General features: G+C 35.3%; 1 pseudogene; it reads left to right on the forward strand.

Annotated features, from left to right (window-relative positions):
- The first annotated feature begins 10080 nt into the window (after positions 1-10080).
- LOC108326634 (putative pentatricopeptide repeat-containing protein At1g12700, mitochondrial) lies at positions 10081-12136 on the forward strand (annotated as a pseudogene).
- The last annotated feature ends 3289 nt before the right edge of the window (positions 12137-15425 follow it).

Raw genomic sequence — 15425 nt, forward strand, 5'->3', positions numbered from 1 at the left:
TTAAACTTTATAAACAAACATTTTATACAAAACTATTTACAAAATACAACAAGAAGGTAACTACTGAGCAGCATCACCTTCATCAAGAGTATGCTCCAAGGACATCTCACCTCCCTCTGCTCACATCCACCAGATGATCATAGCACAAATAGATAACAAGAAAAACATACAACACAAATACAGCTAGAAGGATAAGCTAGAAGAAAACAAGTAATGAGTATGCATAAAATTAAACTTTCAAGAATTATAACACAAACATATCAAACACAACTAACTTTATATTTAATCAGCCCTTGACTTGACCATCCGGATTAGTATGAATATGTAATTATGGTTGTTCGTGCACTTGTTGTGGTGAAACAATTGGCTCACCACAAGCTACCACACAAGATTAGTCTGTTATCACTCACCTTAGGCCAAGGAAAAGCCCCTAGGCTAGGACCTCCTAGTATTCTCACGACATGCCTCACCCCTCTCTACTTGAGAATAGGTGACCATTAGAATGTCAGGATGGACTCCAAGACTGAGCTTCCCATATTCAAACTTACAAACTTGACAATTACCACTGAGAAATTCCTCCTTGGAATTCTCTTCCACACCATTTGAAACCATAAACCTTACTTTACTCGCACAGTGACCCAATCCACTAACAGTGAGCCAACCTCTGCAAACACTCGCTCAACAATCCAAATCGTTGTGCAAATTAAACTACCAATAGTACCAGACATCCAACTCTCTCGCTAAGTGCCCCCTTTCACTGATCAAATAAAACTTACAATGCTCACAGACCTCAACCATTCGCTCAGCGCACCACCTCGTTGTGTAAATCCTTAGACAGAGAGCTAACCTCTACAACCACTCACTAAGCGATTCCACTCGCTCAACGAGTCTGCATAATCTGCAACACAACATCTGTAGAATTACGCAACTTAGTCCAAATTTACCAACTCCAACTATTTTCCCCAACTTCTAACCCTCCTAGATTGAGTTATATACTTAATTTTAATTGACTAAGTGTGTCTAAACCTTTCTAACCTCATTCTAAAGTGGCCACTAGACAATTCCCACTTCAAAACACACAATTCATCAACCTAGGGACCCAAATCTCATTCTACTACTCTTGGCACAGTTTTGAACAACTTAGGGACTCTAGCAAGCTCCAAATGACTTACCTAAACTACTACCACTGACCATTTGAGTGCCCAACCTCCAAATCAAAATTTCACTACTCCACTTCCTCAAAACTCACCAAAAGTAAAATGTGAACAATGCACCCTCTTCACTAACCTTCTCAACACAAATTTCCAACATAGAATGCATTCCATCACAGTCCAAACATCATTCAATTCCATTCATAAACACCATTCATTAAACCACACTCAAAGACAATCAATTTAATCATAAAACGTCTACTCAAAACCTAATTTCCATTCAAATAACAGCATGCTCATAAATCCATCACACATACAAACTAAATAACAATTTGAAATAAATCTAGCTTCCCTTACCTCAATCAAACTTGCACTACTCAAGATTACTCCGACCTTGCCTTGCACCGCAAGGAATTTCTAGAAACACTTATAAATTACCAATTAGTGATAGGAAACTACTTTTAGAACTTAAATGGAACTAATAATCAAGAGAAGGAGATTCCAAACACATGCAAGAGCGGAAATTTAGTGTGATCACAGAATTAGGGAAAACCTAGAGAAAAGGAACGAAACTTACCTGCTCAAATCGAGACATTGATCGGGCATATATGTAGACTTTGATGCTGTGATCCCCTAGGTACCTCCTTATCGTCAAACAGTGGATCAAGGAGTGAGAAAAAGTAGAGAGAAGTGAGGGAACTCAAGGAGGATAGTGTTCTAGAGAGATAGAGATGATTTAAATAATGAACCGAGTTTTAGAAAATTATATTTATATTATAAGATTATTTTAAAATAAAATACTCGGTCTCATTATTTTAATACACATATCTACTCTAATACTCTATTTTCTAGGTTCTTACAAAAATTATTTATACATTTATACAATTGTTATTTAAAATTTAAAAAATTAAAATAATAGTAAAATTTTATTATTTTTAATTTATAATTATTAATATTATTTTTTAAATAATTATTATATTATTCTTTTATTATTATTAATATTATTATTAACAATATTAATAGTATTTATAATTTCATTATTATATTATTATTAATAATAAAGAATGGAAATCAATTATGTAAAAAGTGAAATTGATTAAATCATTTATATATATATATATATATATATACAACTTGAAGTTGTAATTTAAAATAAAAAAAATAAAAAAAAAAATTATTATTATTATATTATTATTACTAATGTATAGGAGGGAAAAATGGAATTGATTCTACCTCTTATTAATATATATATATATGATAAAAAATAAAAAGTAATTAATTATATATGTATATATATAAGAAAAGTAAATAATTTTTATACATTACAAAAATATGACTATTATAATTATAGTTATTACTATTTTTATTATTAATAATATATATGTACATAAATATATATAAAATATCTTAAAATAAAATAAAAAAAATGATTTAAAATAAGAAAAATATTATTATTATTATCATTAAAATACTGATAATTATTTATTTTATTATTGTTATTATTAGAAATACAAAAAAATAGGTGAGGTGTTAATTACAATATTTATCTGCAGAAGTCTTTTGATTTTGAGAAGATGTAATTCTAGTGATCTCCTTCAAACCTGCGTTCTATAAAAATTCGTTGAAACAAACTCGGGAATGACCCCTCTCACTGCGTAAATATGTTGAAGCAAAGAGAGACTTACTCATCATCCACCTGAAGAAATATTTCGCAGCATGTTTTCTAATATGCTTCACCTTTGTTATATGCCAAACGTAGTCACCTCCTATTTCAGACTGTTAACACTGTGAGTGAAGGAAAGTAATAATTGAAAAATTTAAGGAAAATAAAGAGGTAAATGGATTTCCACACCTGCTTCTACATCACATTTTACAACATTTTTCTTAGATTCTACCAATATACATTTTGGAAACATAAAATTTACTTAGAATTTGGAATGTAAATTTGTATTAATGATTATACAATCCATAATATAATTTACATTTTAGTTTATCTTCAAAAATTACATTATAGATTATATAATTCAAAATATAAATTTATATTATAAATTATATAATTTATATTCTAAATTATCTTTCAAATTTACATTACTTTACTAATTTTGAATTCAAAATGCATATTTATATTTCAAATTATATAATTTGAAATGTAAAAATTAATATTTGTGAATTCCATAATCCGAAAAAGAAAAACTTAAACATCCTTTTCTATTGTTTTAATAGGGGTATAATTGAAAATTTAAAATGTAACGAGGATGAGTAAGAAACCCTAGGAAAAAATTCCGAAACAACAATTGTCTATTAAAGAAAAGAAAGGAAAATACATCATAGCCCTGTCAAGGTCAAGATGAAGAAAAAATACAATCAAAATTTCAAAAGTTTAAAATAAAAATAAAAAGAAATATGCTAAAAGAAATTTTCAAAATAAAATGTGTTCCAGTATTGTATCCAATAATCAGAGCACTTACATTTTGCAGAAAATTATTTTTTACTACACCTCATCAATTTCTTTCTGCAACCAATATTTTTTTGAATTCCATTTTTATTCTTATTTTTTTTAGGCTTAATACGTTATTTAGTCCCCAAGTTAAGAGCTGAATTTCTATTTAATACCCGGTTTTAAAAATAAAGACATTAGGTTCCCAAGTTACGAAAATTGTGTAAATTAAGTCATGTCCATTAGGGTGGTAGCAACGACGTTAAAGGTTAAAAGATGTGACAAATTATTTATCCAACGTGGCAAATGCACATATTTTAGGCTTGGCCAGGTATGAAAATGTCCTTTTTATTTGGAAGAACCAAATGCATACAGATTTGGCTCAACATTTTAATCTCCAACGAGCTTAGGGGAAGGAGGTGATGTGAAGGTTTGGAGCTGAGGTAGGGTGCCCTAAGTTGTTCGTCCTAACTCAGTCTCTGAAGTTCACTGTTTTTGAGGTGGGTGCCCTAAGTTGGGTGGTTGGGATTAAGGTGGTTTTGTAGGTGTTGAGGAAGCAATATTGTGTGGTTGGTGGAGGCAATGTCAATGAATCAATGCTCGTCTTGCTCATGGGGGACCTCACGTAGTGATTCATCAGGAGGAATGGTTGACAGCCAAATATGCTACTACGGAGAGCTTGCCGTATTAAGAGTCGCAAAAACTGTTAAGAATAAGAGGAAACATTTTTTGGGGTGCCCTAATTACAAGGTATTTTTTGTACGTTGTGTTTTGATTTTGGGGTACATTAGTTTGGTTTATCCTGAGATGCTTTGGGTTGGATGTTTTGAACAGCGGAGTCGAAACGAGGAAGTGCGAGGATGTAATTTCTTCAAATGGCGCACTGAAGATTATATAGATGAAAGGGATAGTACAATTGGATGGCAAAGGAGAAAGATAATTTGTATGGAAAAATCACTTGTGGTTTCTCAGAGAAGGGAGAAGGTGTTGTTGGGGTTTTTATGTTTGATGGGGTTGATTAACATCATCTTTGTATGTATTTTGTTTTAATTTTGTTCTAGTGGTGTTTGATGGGGTTATAATGTAATGTTTGTTAGTTAATGAAGATTGTGGTTGTAATGACATTGTTCGTGTAATGAGATTTTGTTTCTGTTATTGTTCAAGTCAATGTTATGTAATTTACATTGCCCTGTCCTTGACAGCCAGTGAATGTTATGAAGTGAATGAACATCACATAAAATTATAGACTTCCTTGATTTTTCATCAGCATAAAGGTATACAAACCATCAATATTAATAATGTGTTGAAAGCATCAATATTGACAATGTCTACAAAGTCATTAAACATCACATAAGAAGCTGCCAAAGCATCAATTTTAACAACCTGGCAAACATTGCAGGTTATAGTTTTAGAAGATAAAACATTAGAGTTGTTCCAAAATGATATCATACTGATGATTAAAGATCACTTAAGAAATTACATCACAGATAATCCATAATACATGACATCCAAAATATAGTTATATAGTGTAAAATACATCACATCCAAAATAATATTAAAGGTCAAACATGACCTGAATATGTCTTAGCAAAACTACTTAAAGTTGAAATTACATATCCAAAATACAAGTCAAAGTTGAACAATTTTTAAAGTGCTATTGTAGTGTGATCGGTCTGGGGTTCTTCAGTAACTTGACTTGGTTGAGTGAGTTGTGGTATAGCTTGGTGGTCTTCTTCTTGAGTAATCTGACTTGCTTGAGTAGGTACTGGTGTAGCTTCCTGGTGTTGTTGTTCAGTTGGTTGAGTGGAGTGTGGTGTTGCTTGCTGGTGATGTGCTTGAGGGCAATTAGTTCTTCTATGTCCTAGTTGTCTACAAATGCCACATCTCTTTGGGATTCCAGTTTGGCCAAGTTGTGTATCATCCCTTATTTGCTCCCAACTCTCCCATCTTCTTTTCTTTCTTGGTCTACCTGGCAACACCCTTTTCGGAGTAGGCAAAACATCAACATATTAAGTCCTTTCCTATAGTTCAGGTCCATTGACAGGGAAAATTAATGGAATGTAAGTTTCTTCATAAGTTGAGGTTCTAAACCAAATTGGGATGTAGTCTTCTACATTGATGTTTAAAAACCTCATGGCAGTCAGTGCATGACAACAAGGTATTCCTGTTACAGTCCACTTCCTGTAGCTACAATCTCTTTTCTCTACATCAACCACAAACTTTTCAACAATATTGGAAGTATGGCTGATCTCAAAAACTTGCATACCTGACCAACTGCCAAAGTATTCAAAAACAATATTAGGAAGAAATTTACAATGGAATCAGTCAAATAGAAAATGAGTAAGTGGTTTTGTAGTTTACTTACTTGGGTATCCAATATTGTGTCTTCTGTAACTCCTTGTGTAGTCTATTTTGAATTTTGGGACAAATGGGACCATGAAACAACCTTATATTCTCTCTATTGGATGCCCACCTCTTCATTAGGTAGCTACGAATCTCTTCCAACATAGTTATGATTGGTTTCCCCTTAACATCTAAGATGACGCTGTTAAAAGCTTCAAATATGTTATTGACAAGTGTGTCACAAACAGGTGTTCCAGAAAATCTTGACCTAGACCAAAATCTGCAACAAGAGAAACTTAAGTATTTGTAAAAGAAATATGCATTCAGCCAAATATGAAATGTAATGTGAACTTGAAATGTACTTGCCTTGGTGGAATATCTATCAAGTATTTAAAGGCTTCTTCGTTGACTTCATTGATCTGTCTCATCACTGATTCCCAAGCTTGGGGGTGTGTTGCTGTTGCTGCCTTCCATAGTAATTGTCTGAGATTTATGCTAGGATATTTCTTCCTAAAATTTGCATAAATGTGCCTTACACAGAAACGTTGGTCCACACCAGGTAAAAGTTGTTGTATAGCTGGTAGAAGTCCTTGTCACAGTAATGAATGAAAGTCAGTTTTATATTGGGATGGTGAACATCCATAATCAATGAAAAGGTACTTATTTACTTACTTTCTATTGATCTGACACAAAGGTACACCTTGAACATAATCCCCCTCCTCCAAGATCATCAATTAACCATTCTAAAAACCATGTCCATGTTTCCTTACTCTCTACTTCAACAATAGCATATGTCAAAGGTACCATCTGGTCATTACCTCCATATTTTCCTTTTAAAAAACATCCATCCAAATGTATAATAGGTCTACATGAGACAAAATTGTCCTTACATGCTTTGAAACACACATAAATTCTTTTGAATATAACCTTATCTTCATATCGTTCCACACTCAATTTCACTCTTGACCCAGGATTTGACCTCAGTAATTCTTGTGCATAATCATACAGTCTTTCATATTGTTGTTTGAAACAACCATCAATGTTGGTTGTTGCCATTGCTTTTGCCTTAGTTGATGTAGACCTTGAGACACCAATGTTCCATTTTTTAGAAAACTTACTGTGTAGATTTTTCAGATTTATATCTGGATTTGCTTTCATGCTCTTCTTTAATTTGCCACTTAACCATTTCGAGGTAACTAAACCAATGTTGAATTCTCTACTACATGTATGCCTGTCTATGATCTTCCTTAGTTGCCATGTACATTGGGTACTCCTATATGCACAATATGTATACCATAGACATTTCCCTTATGAACCACAACATTTAACACAAATTCTTCTCTTGTAATTCTTAGAAATCTTCAACTTCCTACCATTATGCACTCCATAAGTTCTAATTGCATCAGTGAAATCTCTTTTTTCAGGAAAATAGGTCCTCAGTTGCCGTTTATATTCTTTCATACTTACGGGCTCTGAGAAGATCCCAAAATCTCCATTTTGGGGACTTTCATCATCTAAGTCATCACTTCCATATATACTGCCACAACTATCAGATTCTCACTTACTATCAGATAAGCCCCTAGCTTGTGCATGGAAGTTTGAGGTAGTGCATCCACTTCCTGTACCCATTTCAACAAACACATTACCTTCGCAATTTTGCTGTTCAAGTTGTTCATCAACATCCACACCAACATCCACAAATTCATCTTCACTCAAACAAGCCTCTTCATTAGACCCTATCCAACTACTAACATCAAACTCCTCCTGCACTTCGTCAACACCTTTTTTCTCATGGCCAACTTTACCAACATCTCCAACTTCAGCACCTTCACCACCTTGTCCAACTTCACCATCATTACCACCTTCACCCTCTTCTCCAAGTTCAAAAACATCACCACCTTCACCCTCTTCTCGAAGTTCAGAAACATCTCCAACTTCTCCAACTTCAGCAACTTCAACACCTTCACCACCTTGTCCAACTTCACCATCATCACCACCTTTACCACCTTGTCCAACTTCACCATCATCACCATCATCACCACCTTCACCGTCTTCTCCAACATCTCCAAATAAACCATCTTCTGTCTCATCACTATCATGTCCAACATCACCAACTAAATCATCTTCAGCACCTTCACCTTCACCATCCTCACCACGTTCTTCTTCAATCCCTTCAACAAGTTTACCTTCACCATCCTCACCACGTTCTTCTTCAACCCCTTCACTAAGTTTACCTTCACCATCTTCACCATCCTCACCTTCTTCACCAACATCATATTCCAACATATTAATATAATCAGGTTCAGATACCATGTGAACCACAAACAAATGAGCTTTACCATTCAATAACGCAATGCTCACAATATGCATTGCTCCTATGTCATCACTTAACAATTCCAACCTATCTTCTAATACACGATCACCCAGGGAATACCACAACTCCTTAACATTTCTATATCCCATCTCCTTTAGTATGGCCAAGATTTCAAAATAACTCCATCTATCCATGTCAATGACCAAAGTACTGGTTTCACCTCCATGGTATCTAAATGACCCATCATTCAGAAACTTACCCCCATGGTGAAACACTACCTCAATATCAAGTTCAGTCATTTTGTTTATTTGACCAACTATTATATGCCTATATAAAACAAAGTGTCAGACTACATGCACTTGGTTAATGACCTTCACATGCATCTACTATCACTATTTAATGACCTCCACATGAATGTACATTGTAACCATGCCACGTTACTAACAACTATGACACCTGTAGCCATACAAAAGTAATCACACGCATTCAATGTATCACCTACAACATTCCATCTTGGCTTAAACCTTAAATCAATATGCATCAACCACAACTTAAACAACAACCACACAGTCAACAAAACCATATCCAAAATAGTACTACGCACTAACAGGACAAAAGCAAAAAATAGTCCCCACTAATTGGGGACCAGAACCAGACAAACAATACCACTACAAATCAAACGTTATTAGGGGGACCACAACACAACAACAGGGACCACAATACAACATAGTAAGGGGACAACAAGATAACATACTTCCATGGGGAAAGCAACTACATAAAAAACTCATAAAAAGCGTACCTTGGACCTTTCCGCTTCGAACAACTATCACTGCAACGTCAATCCTTTTGGCTAAATAATCTCCTTCACTAACCCTTTTCGGTCAACAATGTCTTTCCACACCGTAAACCCTTGCACACCTTCAATCCTTCGAGAACGTCAAAAATCCCCAATCTATGACCTCACTTCTCTAATCTTTTCATTCCAAATAAAGAAACCCTAGATTTTAATTTCCCCAATTTGATATGAGGTTTTTTTCATTTTCCCTGCCACGTCAAGTAACCTACCCCAAGTCATTGCCACGACCACATTTCTTGCACACCTCACATCCACACTCAGGTCAACATTTTCAATTTTAATGCCGTTAAACGATGAAGACTTAATTTACACAATTTTCGTAACTTGAAAATCTAATGTCTTCATTTTTAAAACCGGGTACTAAATGAAAATTCTTGGGACTAAATAACCTATTAAGCCTTTGTTTTATTTGTTGTTGTCTCCTTCATGGAGACTTTGTCTTTGTCAGATTTAATGTGGCTAGAGTGAATCCTGTCCTGAATGTTCCTCCTGCAAACCTATTTGGTTTCGCTTCAAAGCTTGGACCGCCGCTGCCACCATTCTCGTCACCAGGAACCGCTGCGAATCCCCGACTAACCATTCCTCCTTGTATCTACGTTGCCGGTTCTGTTCACCAGGGTGTTCACTGCTACTCACCACCAAACTGGATCTTCGACAAAAGCCACCGGACACCACCTCTGTTTGTACTTGCTACAAACTCGCCGCTATTGGACCCTGCATCTCTTTGCTGCATTGCGAAGTAGGAACCCTTGGCAGCCACTGCTATCTCCGGTGAGATTTAATCATCATCTCCATATTCTTTACTGTGTTTCTCTACGTCTCCCGCTCGTTAAGGGTTTGCCTCCGGTGAAACGTCGGCATGCCTTGCATGTTAACTAGGTTTGAGGGTATGGGAAGGTAACGAGTTGACTCACGATCTTGATAACATTGTTCGCAACCATTAGGGAGCAAGTTGTTTCTGACACTGATGCTGCTTGGAAGCAAAAGAGTAACTTTGAATGCTTCAAGATTTCTCTCTCTCTCTAGTTTCCCTTGTCTTCATCACATGATGGGTACTTCCATAGTCGCTAGCACAAACACAGATGACGCTGAGAGGCACAACAAGGGGACGCAGTTCTTGATTTTCATGAGGCACCTATGTAGGGCAAGTCAAGTGAAGAACTTTGACGAAACATTGGACTTGTTTCAAAGAATGGCCAGAATGAAGCCTGTGCCTTTTGTGAAGGACTTTACTTTATTGTTGGGTGTTATTGTGAGGTTGAGGCATTACACCACTGCCATATCTTTGGTTAAGCACATGTATTTTGCTCTAGGCATAGAACCCGATACCATTACTCTTAATATTGTGATCAACTGTCTTTGCCGCTTAAAGTTGATATCTTTTGGGTTCTCCGTCTTGGGGACCATGTTCAAACTTGGTTTGGAGCCCACTGTGATGACTCTTACCAATCTCATTAATGGGCTTTGTGTGCAAGGCAATGTGGCTCACTTATGGGGGTGTTGGTTAATGGGTTGTGTAAGACGGGAGACACTTTGGTGGCAGTTCGATGGCTAAGGAAGATGGAGGAAAGGAATTGGAAACCTAATGTGGTAGTTTACAACAGTGTTATGGATGGTTTGTGCAAGGATGGATTGGTATATGAGGCATTAAATTTGTTCTTTGAAATGGGTGCGAAAGATGTCTTGCCTAATCTTGTCACCTATACTTGTTTGATTCAAGGCCTCTGTAATTTTGGAAGATGGAAAGAAGTTGGTTCTCTTCTGGATGACATGATGAAAATGGGAATGAAGCCGGATGTCCAAACACTCAATAATTTAGTGGATTCTTTCTGAAAAGAAGGAAAAGTAATGTAGGCTAAAAGTGTGATTGGGTTTATGATTATAATGGGCGAGAAACCTGATGTCTTTACATATAATTCACTGATTCATGTTTATTGTGTGCAGAACCAATTGAATGAGGCCATGCGAATATTTAATTTTATGGTTAACGGGGGCTGTTTACCGGACATTGCAGTTTTTACTTCACTTATCCTTGGATGGTGCAAGAAAAAAAACATTAACAAGGGTATGTATCTGTTGGAGGAAATGGGAAAGATGGGATTTGTACCTGATGTTGTCACTTGGACCATTATTATAGGTGGGTTTTGTCAAGCAGGTCAATCATTAGTTGCGAAAGATCTATTTTTTAACATGCATAAACATGGTAAAGTTCCTAATATCCAAACTTGTGCTGTTATGTTGGATGGCCTGTGTAAAGGAAATCTCCTTTCTGAGGCAGTTTCATTGGTTGAGGCAATGGAGAAGAGTAATTTGGATCTTAATATTTTCATTTATACCATTTTACTTGACGAAATATGCAGTGCTGGGAAATTGAATGATGCATGGGAACTGTTTTCTAGTTTTCCTGCTAAAGGCTTGCAAATTAACATTTATACGTATACCATTATGATTAAGGGTCTCTGTAAACAAGGATTGTTAGATAAAGCTGAAGACTTGCTGATGAATATGGAAGAGAGCTGCTCGCCAAATAACTGCACTTACAATGTCTTTGTCCAAGGCTTGCTGACAAAAAAGGAGATTGCAAGGTCAATAAAATACCTTGCAATTATGAGAGACAATGGTTTTTCAGTGGATGCTGCCACCACAAAAATGATTATCAACTATTTACCCACTAATAAAGGAGACACTGAAATTCAAGAATATTTGTTTCCCAATAGATAGCACATTTCAAGAGTTTCACTAGAGCTTTATTCAAATCTAGTTCATTCTGGTTTCACAATTCTTATTTATAGGACCCTGAATTGAGAACTGGAATGGTCTCTACGTTAGAAATTAATTGTTAAGAATACAAAACCATTTCCGTTAAAGTACTTCCACCCGACAAATTATGTGAGTAGGAGAGCTGGTCCTTAAAATGTTATCATAACTTCTATAAATAAGGACTTGTGAGTTTGATCCTTGTTGTTTCTAGTCTTCATAATTAACTCGGGAAGTGCGTTTGTGCTCCGTCCACACTTCAAGCTCAAGAAGCTGTTGTTAAGGTGATTTTAGATGAAATTTTCTTTAGCTCCACTAAACAGCTTAAGCTTTTAAAGGGAATTACTCGTTGACATTTTTTTTTGGTAAGTTTGTTCATCTCGGCATGCACATTTATTTTGATATATCCTCAAGAGCATATTAAAATAACTTAGAATAAATAGACTTCTATGCAATTTAGATATGGAGCAGTATCCTTGCATTTTTATGGAGTTGGGTAGTTCTTTTTATTTGAGTATGTTTTCCTTCAAGTAAGTTTTTTGATGAAATTAGAGTAGGATATTTTGTTTTCCCACAACATTAGAGATAAATTTCTCAATGTTGCTAGGAAATGATAATTGACAGCCTAAAATTCTGCTAGAGTAAATCAGTATACGGATAAACTGTGTTTAGTTCATAACAGGACTATTCAATTTCTGGGTGAAAGGTCATAATTACGTAAGATTCAGTTACCCTGTTTTAGGTAATAACATAATATAAAATCAATCTAATTGATCATAACATCAATTGATCTTAATATTATTGGTTATTATGTTTATAGGATTCTAACGGTCTGCATCAAGGTGGTGCTTTATTAGTCCTTCATTATATGGAAAATATAGATTCCTAATGTTTTTGTCTTAACCATGTATGAACTATGTGCTAACATAGGCTCAAAATTTGTTACACTTTTATTGCAGGAGCTTGTTCCTTCAAGACTCCTATTTTACTGAACTGATTATCATTACACATGTCATAGGTAAAACCATGTTTTGCTCTCCCAATTTAAAATAATTTGTTATAAGGAGATATATTTATCCAATTGCTTAACCATTTTAAGAGGACTATACATGATTGCCTAGCATAATACGCATTAAGATATGCACTCTTTTTATGTCTGATGTGGTATTTGTGATGACTATTATTATACAGGTTCGGTAAAGAAGCTTCCTGTTTCTCTGCCCATCATGCATGATTGCTCAAAATGTAAAGATAATATCGTTGAGGAGTTTGAATCCACACTCTCTTATAAAAGACTCTAGGGTGACCACCAATGTGTCTAATTGAATTCTTAACCCATTTCAAGTTCTTTCACTGTTTAGAAAGATGCTTGGGAGGTAAATATTTATATTTATATTCATTTTTTTTGGGTTTGATTTGTCTAACTCCTTTTGATTTTTATTTTAAGAAAAAAATCAAATTCTCTGTAATTTAGTGGACATTATGTATAATAAGGTATATTTTCTAGCAAGTTGAACATGTTTGCTACATTTGGTTGTAGGAATGTGAATTACTTTATGTTGCTGAAAGACCAGAGGAACTTAGAATAAGAAACATTGTTGTGCCTCCTATATAGCTATTTGACCATCAGTTGGAATGGGTGAACTTTTGAGGTAGTTCCAGTGTGGCTATATTTTGTATTTTCTCACCTTAATTAACACAATGCCTTTCTTTGGTGTATATTTTGAGGGACTAGAGAGCTTTAATGAGATGAAACTTGTACATACACAGTTTCTTTTCCCTCTCTATTTCAGGACAATTCCAAATTTTTCCTTAACTCAAACAGTTCTTTTATAGAAAATTATGATAACTAATGCTTATGGTTTCTATCTTCATTTATTGTAGCATGACAATGTCATAATTGAGGCTAAAGAACATAATCCAAACAAATGTTGTTCTGTGCCAGGAATTACTGTAATCAATTGTTTCATCCAAATATCTCGTATGGTAGGGTGATAGGTCTTTGAAGGTTAAGTTAGGAAAAATAAAACATAAGTTAGTAAGAAGTGGTTAGGGGTACTAAGGAGGAGTTTAAACAACAGTTAGGGGAAGTTTTAATTAGTAGTTAAGCGGTTTTTGTCTCTTAAGAAGGGGGGCGTGTACTAGTTCTGATTGTTGAGTGTTTTATTTCTAAACAGGGACTGTCCTGTGTAGAAGGGGATGTTTTCCCTTGGAGGTTGTTGATTGTTTTTAGTATTTTTCTTTTTCAATAGGGTGGATAACATGGGTAGAAAAACTCTTCGAAGTTCAAGAGGTTACGTCTAGAGAGAAAATCAGATTGTCTTTCATAAGTATGGAAGGAGGAACTAGTCATTGGTTTTGGTTTTGGAGAAGAAAACCAAGGATCCTACTTAGGAGGAGTTGACGGAAGAGCTTATTAAGAGATTTGGGGAGAAGGAAAGATGTTCAGTGTTCGAAAAATTGGCAACTATTAAGTAGAAGGGCGAAATAGAAGAGTATATTCAAGAGTTTGAAATGTTGGTGGGATAAGCAACCAAGTTGACGGAGGAACAATTGATGGGATATTTCTTTGCAGGCTTACATTCTAACATAAGAAGTCAGATAAGACCACATAATCCCAAGGATCTTTTGAGGGCCATGGAAGTTGCTCGGGATTTAAAGGAGGTTTCGAAAGGGATTGGAATGGAGAGAGAATAATGGACAAAAGTTGAGGTTATCAATGATGTTATTAAGGTAACAAAGGTGTAATTTCCAGGGTAGAAACTTTAAAGGGGAATAGGAATGAACCAGGAAGTTCTAGTAATGTCAGTGGAGGCTATCAAAGTTGTTATCAAGGTAACATAGTTGTAATTTCTAGGTGGAAACTTTAAAGGGGAATAAGAATGAACCAGGAAGTTCCAGTAATGTCAGCACAACTAGAAGGGAAGGAGGAACCACGGTGGAATCTAGAGTTGGAAGCACTAATTCAAAGGGCAGCCGAAACAGGGGGATGAAGAATTTGCCTTATCCTGAATATATTAGAAGAAGAGAAGAGGAAAGATGATTCCATTATGGAGGACCTTATAGTCCGAGACATAAGTGCCATGAAAAGAATATTAGAGTACTCAAATGGAAGACGATGAGGAAGTAGCAGAACAAGAAGACGAAGAGAAAGAGTGATAAAAGATCAATTTCCCGACTTCAACTTTGCGGACAAGGTTGTTTAGACCCTGATAATATTGATAAGTCTTTGAAGGTTTAAGTTAGGAAAAATAAAACATAGAAGTTAGTAAGAGGTGGTGAGGAGGGGTTTAAATAGCAGTTAGGGGAAGTTTTAATTAGTAGTTATGCGATTTTTGTCTTTTAAGGAGGGGGGCGTGTACTTTGGTTGTTGAGTGTTTCTAAACAGGAACTATCTGGTGTAGAAGGGAATGTTTTCCGTTGGAGGTTGTGGATTGTTTTTAGTATTTTCCATTCAATAAACTACTACCTCACAATGAGGATTCATTTCTTGTCACTAAGAAACCTAACATAAGGCATCTTAAGTGTTAAGATTTTCTTTGTCAAGCTTCAGTTTATGTTAAATTT

The sequence above is a fragment of the Vigna angularis genome, chromosome 1, assembly GCF_016808095.1.
Source record: "Vigna angularis cultivar LongXiaoDou No.4 chromosome 1, ASM1680809v1, whole genome shotgun sequence".
NCBI classification, from domain to species: Eukaryota; Viridiplantae; Streptophyta; class Magnoliopsida; order Fabales; family Fabaceae; genus Vigna; species Vigna angularis.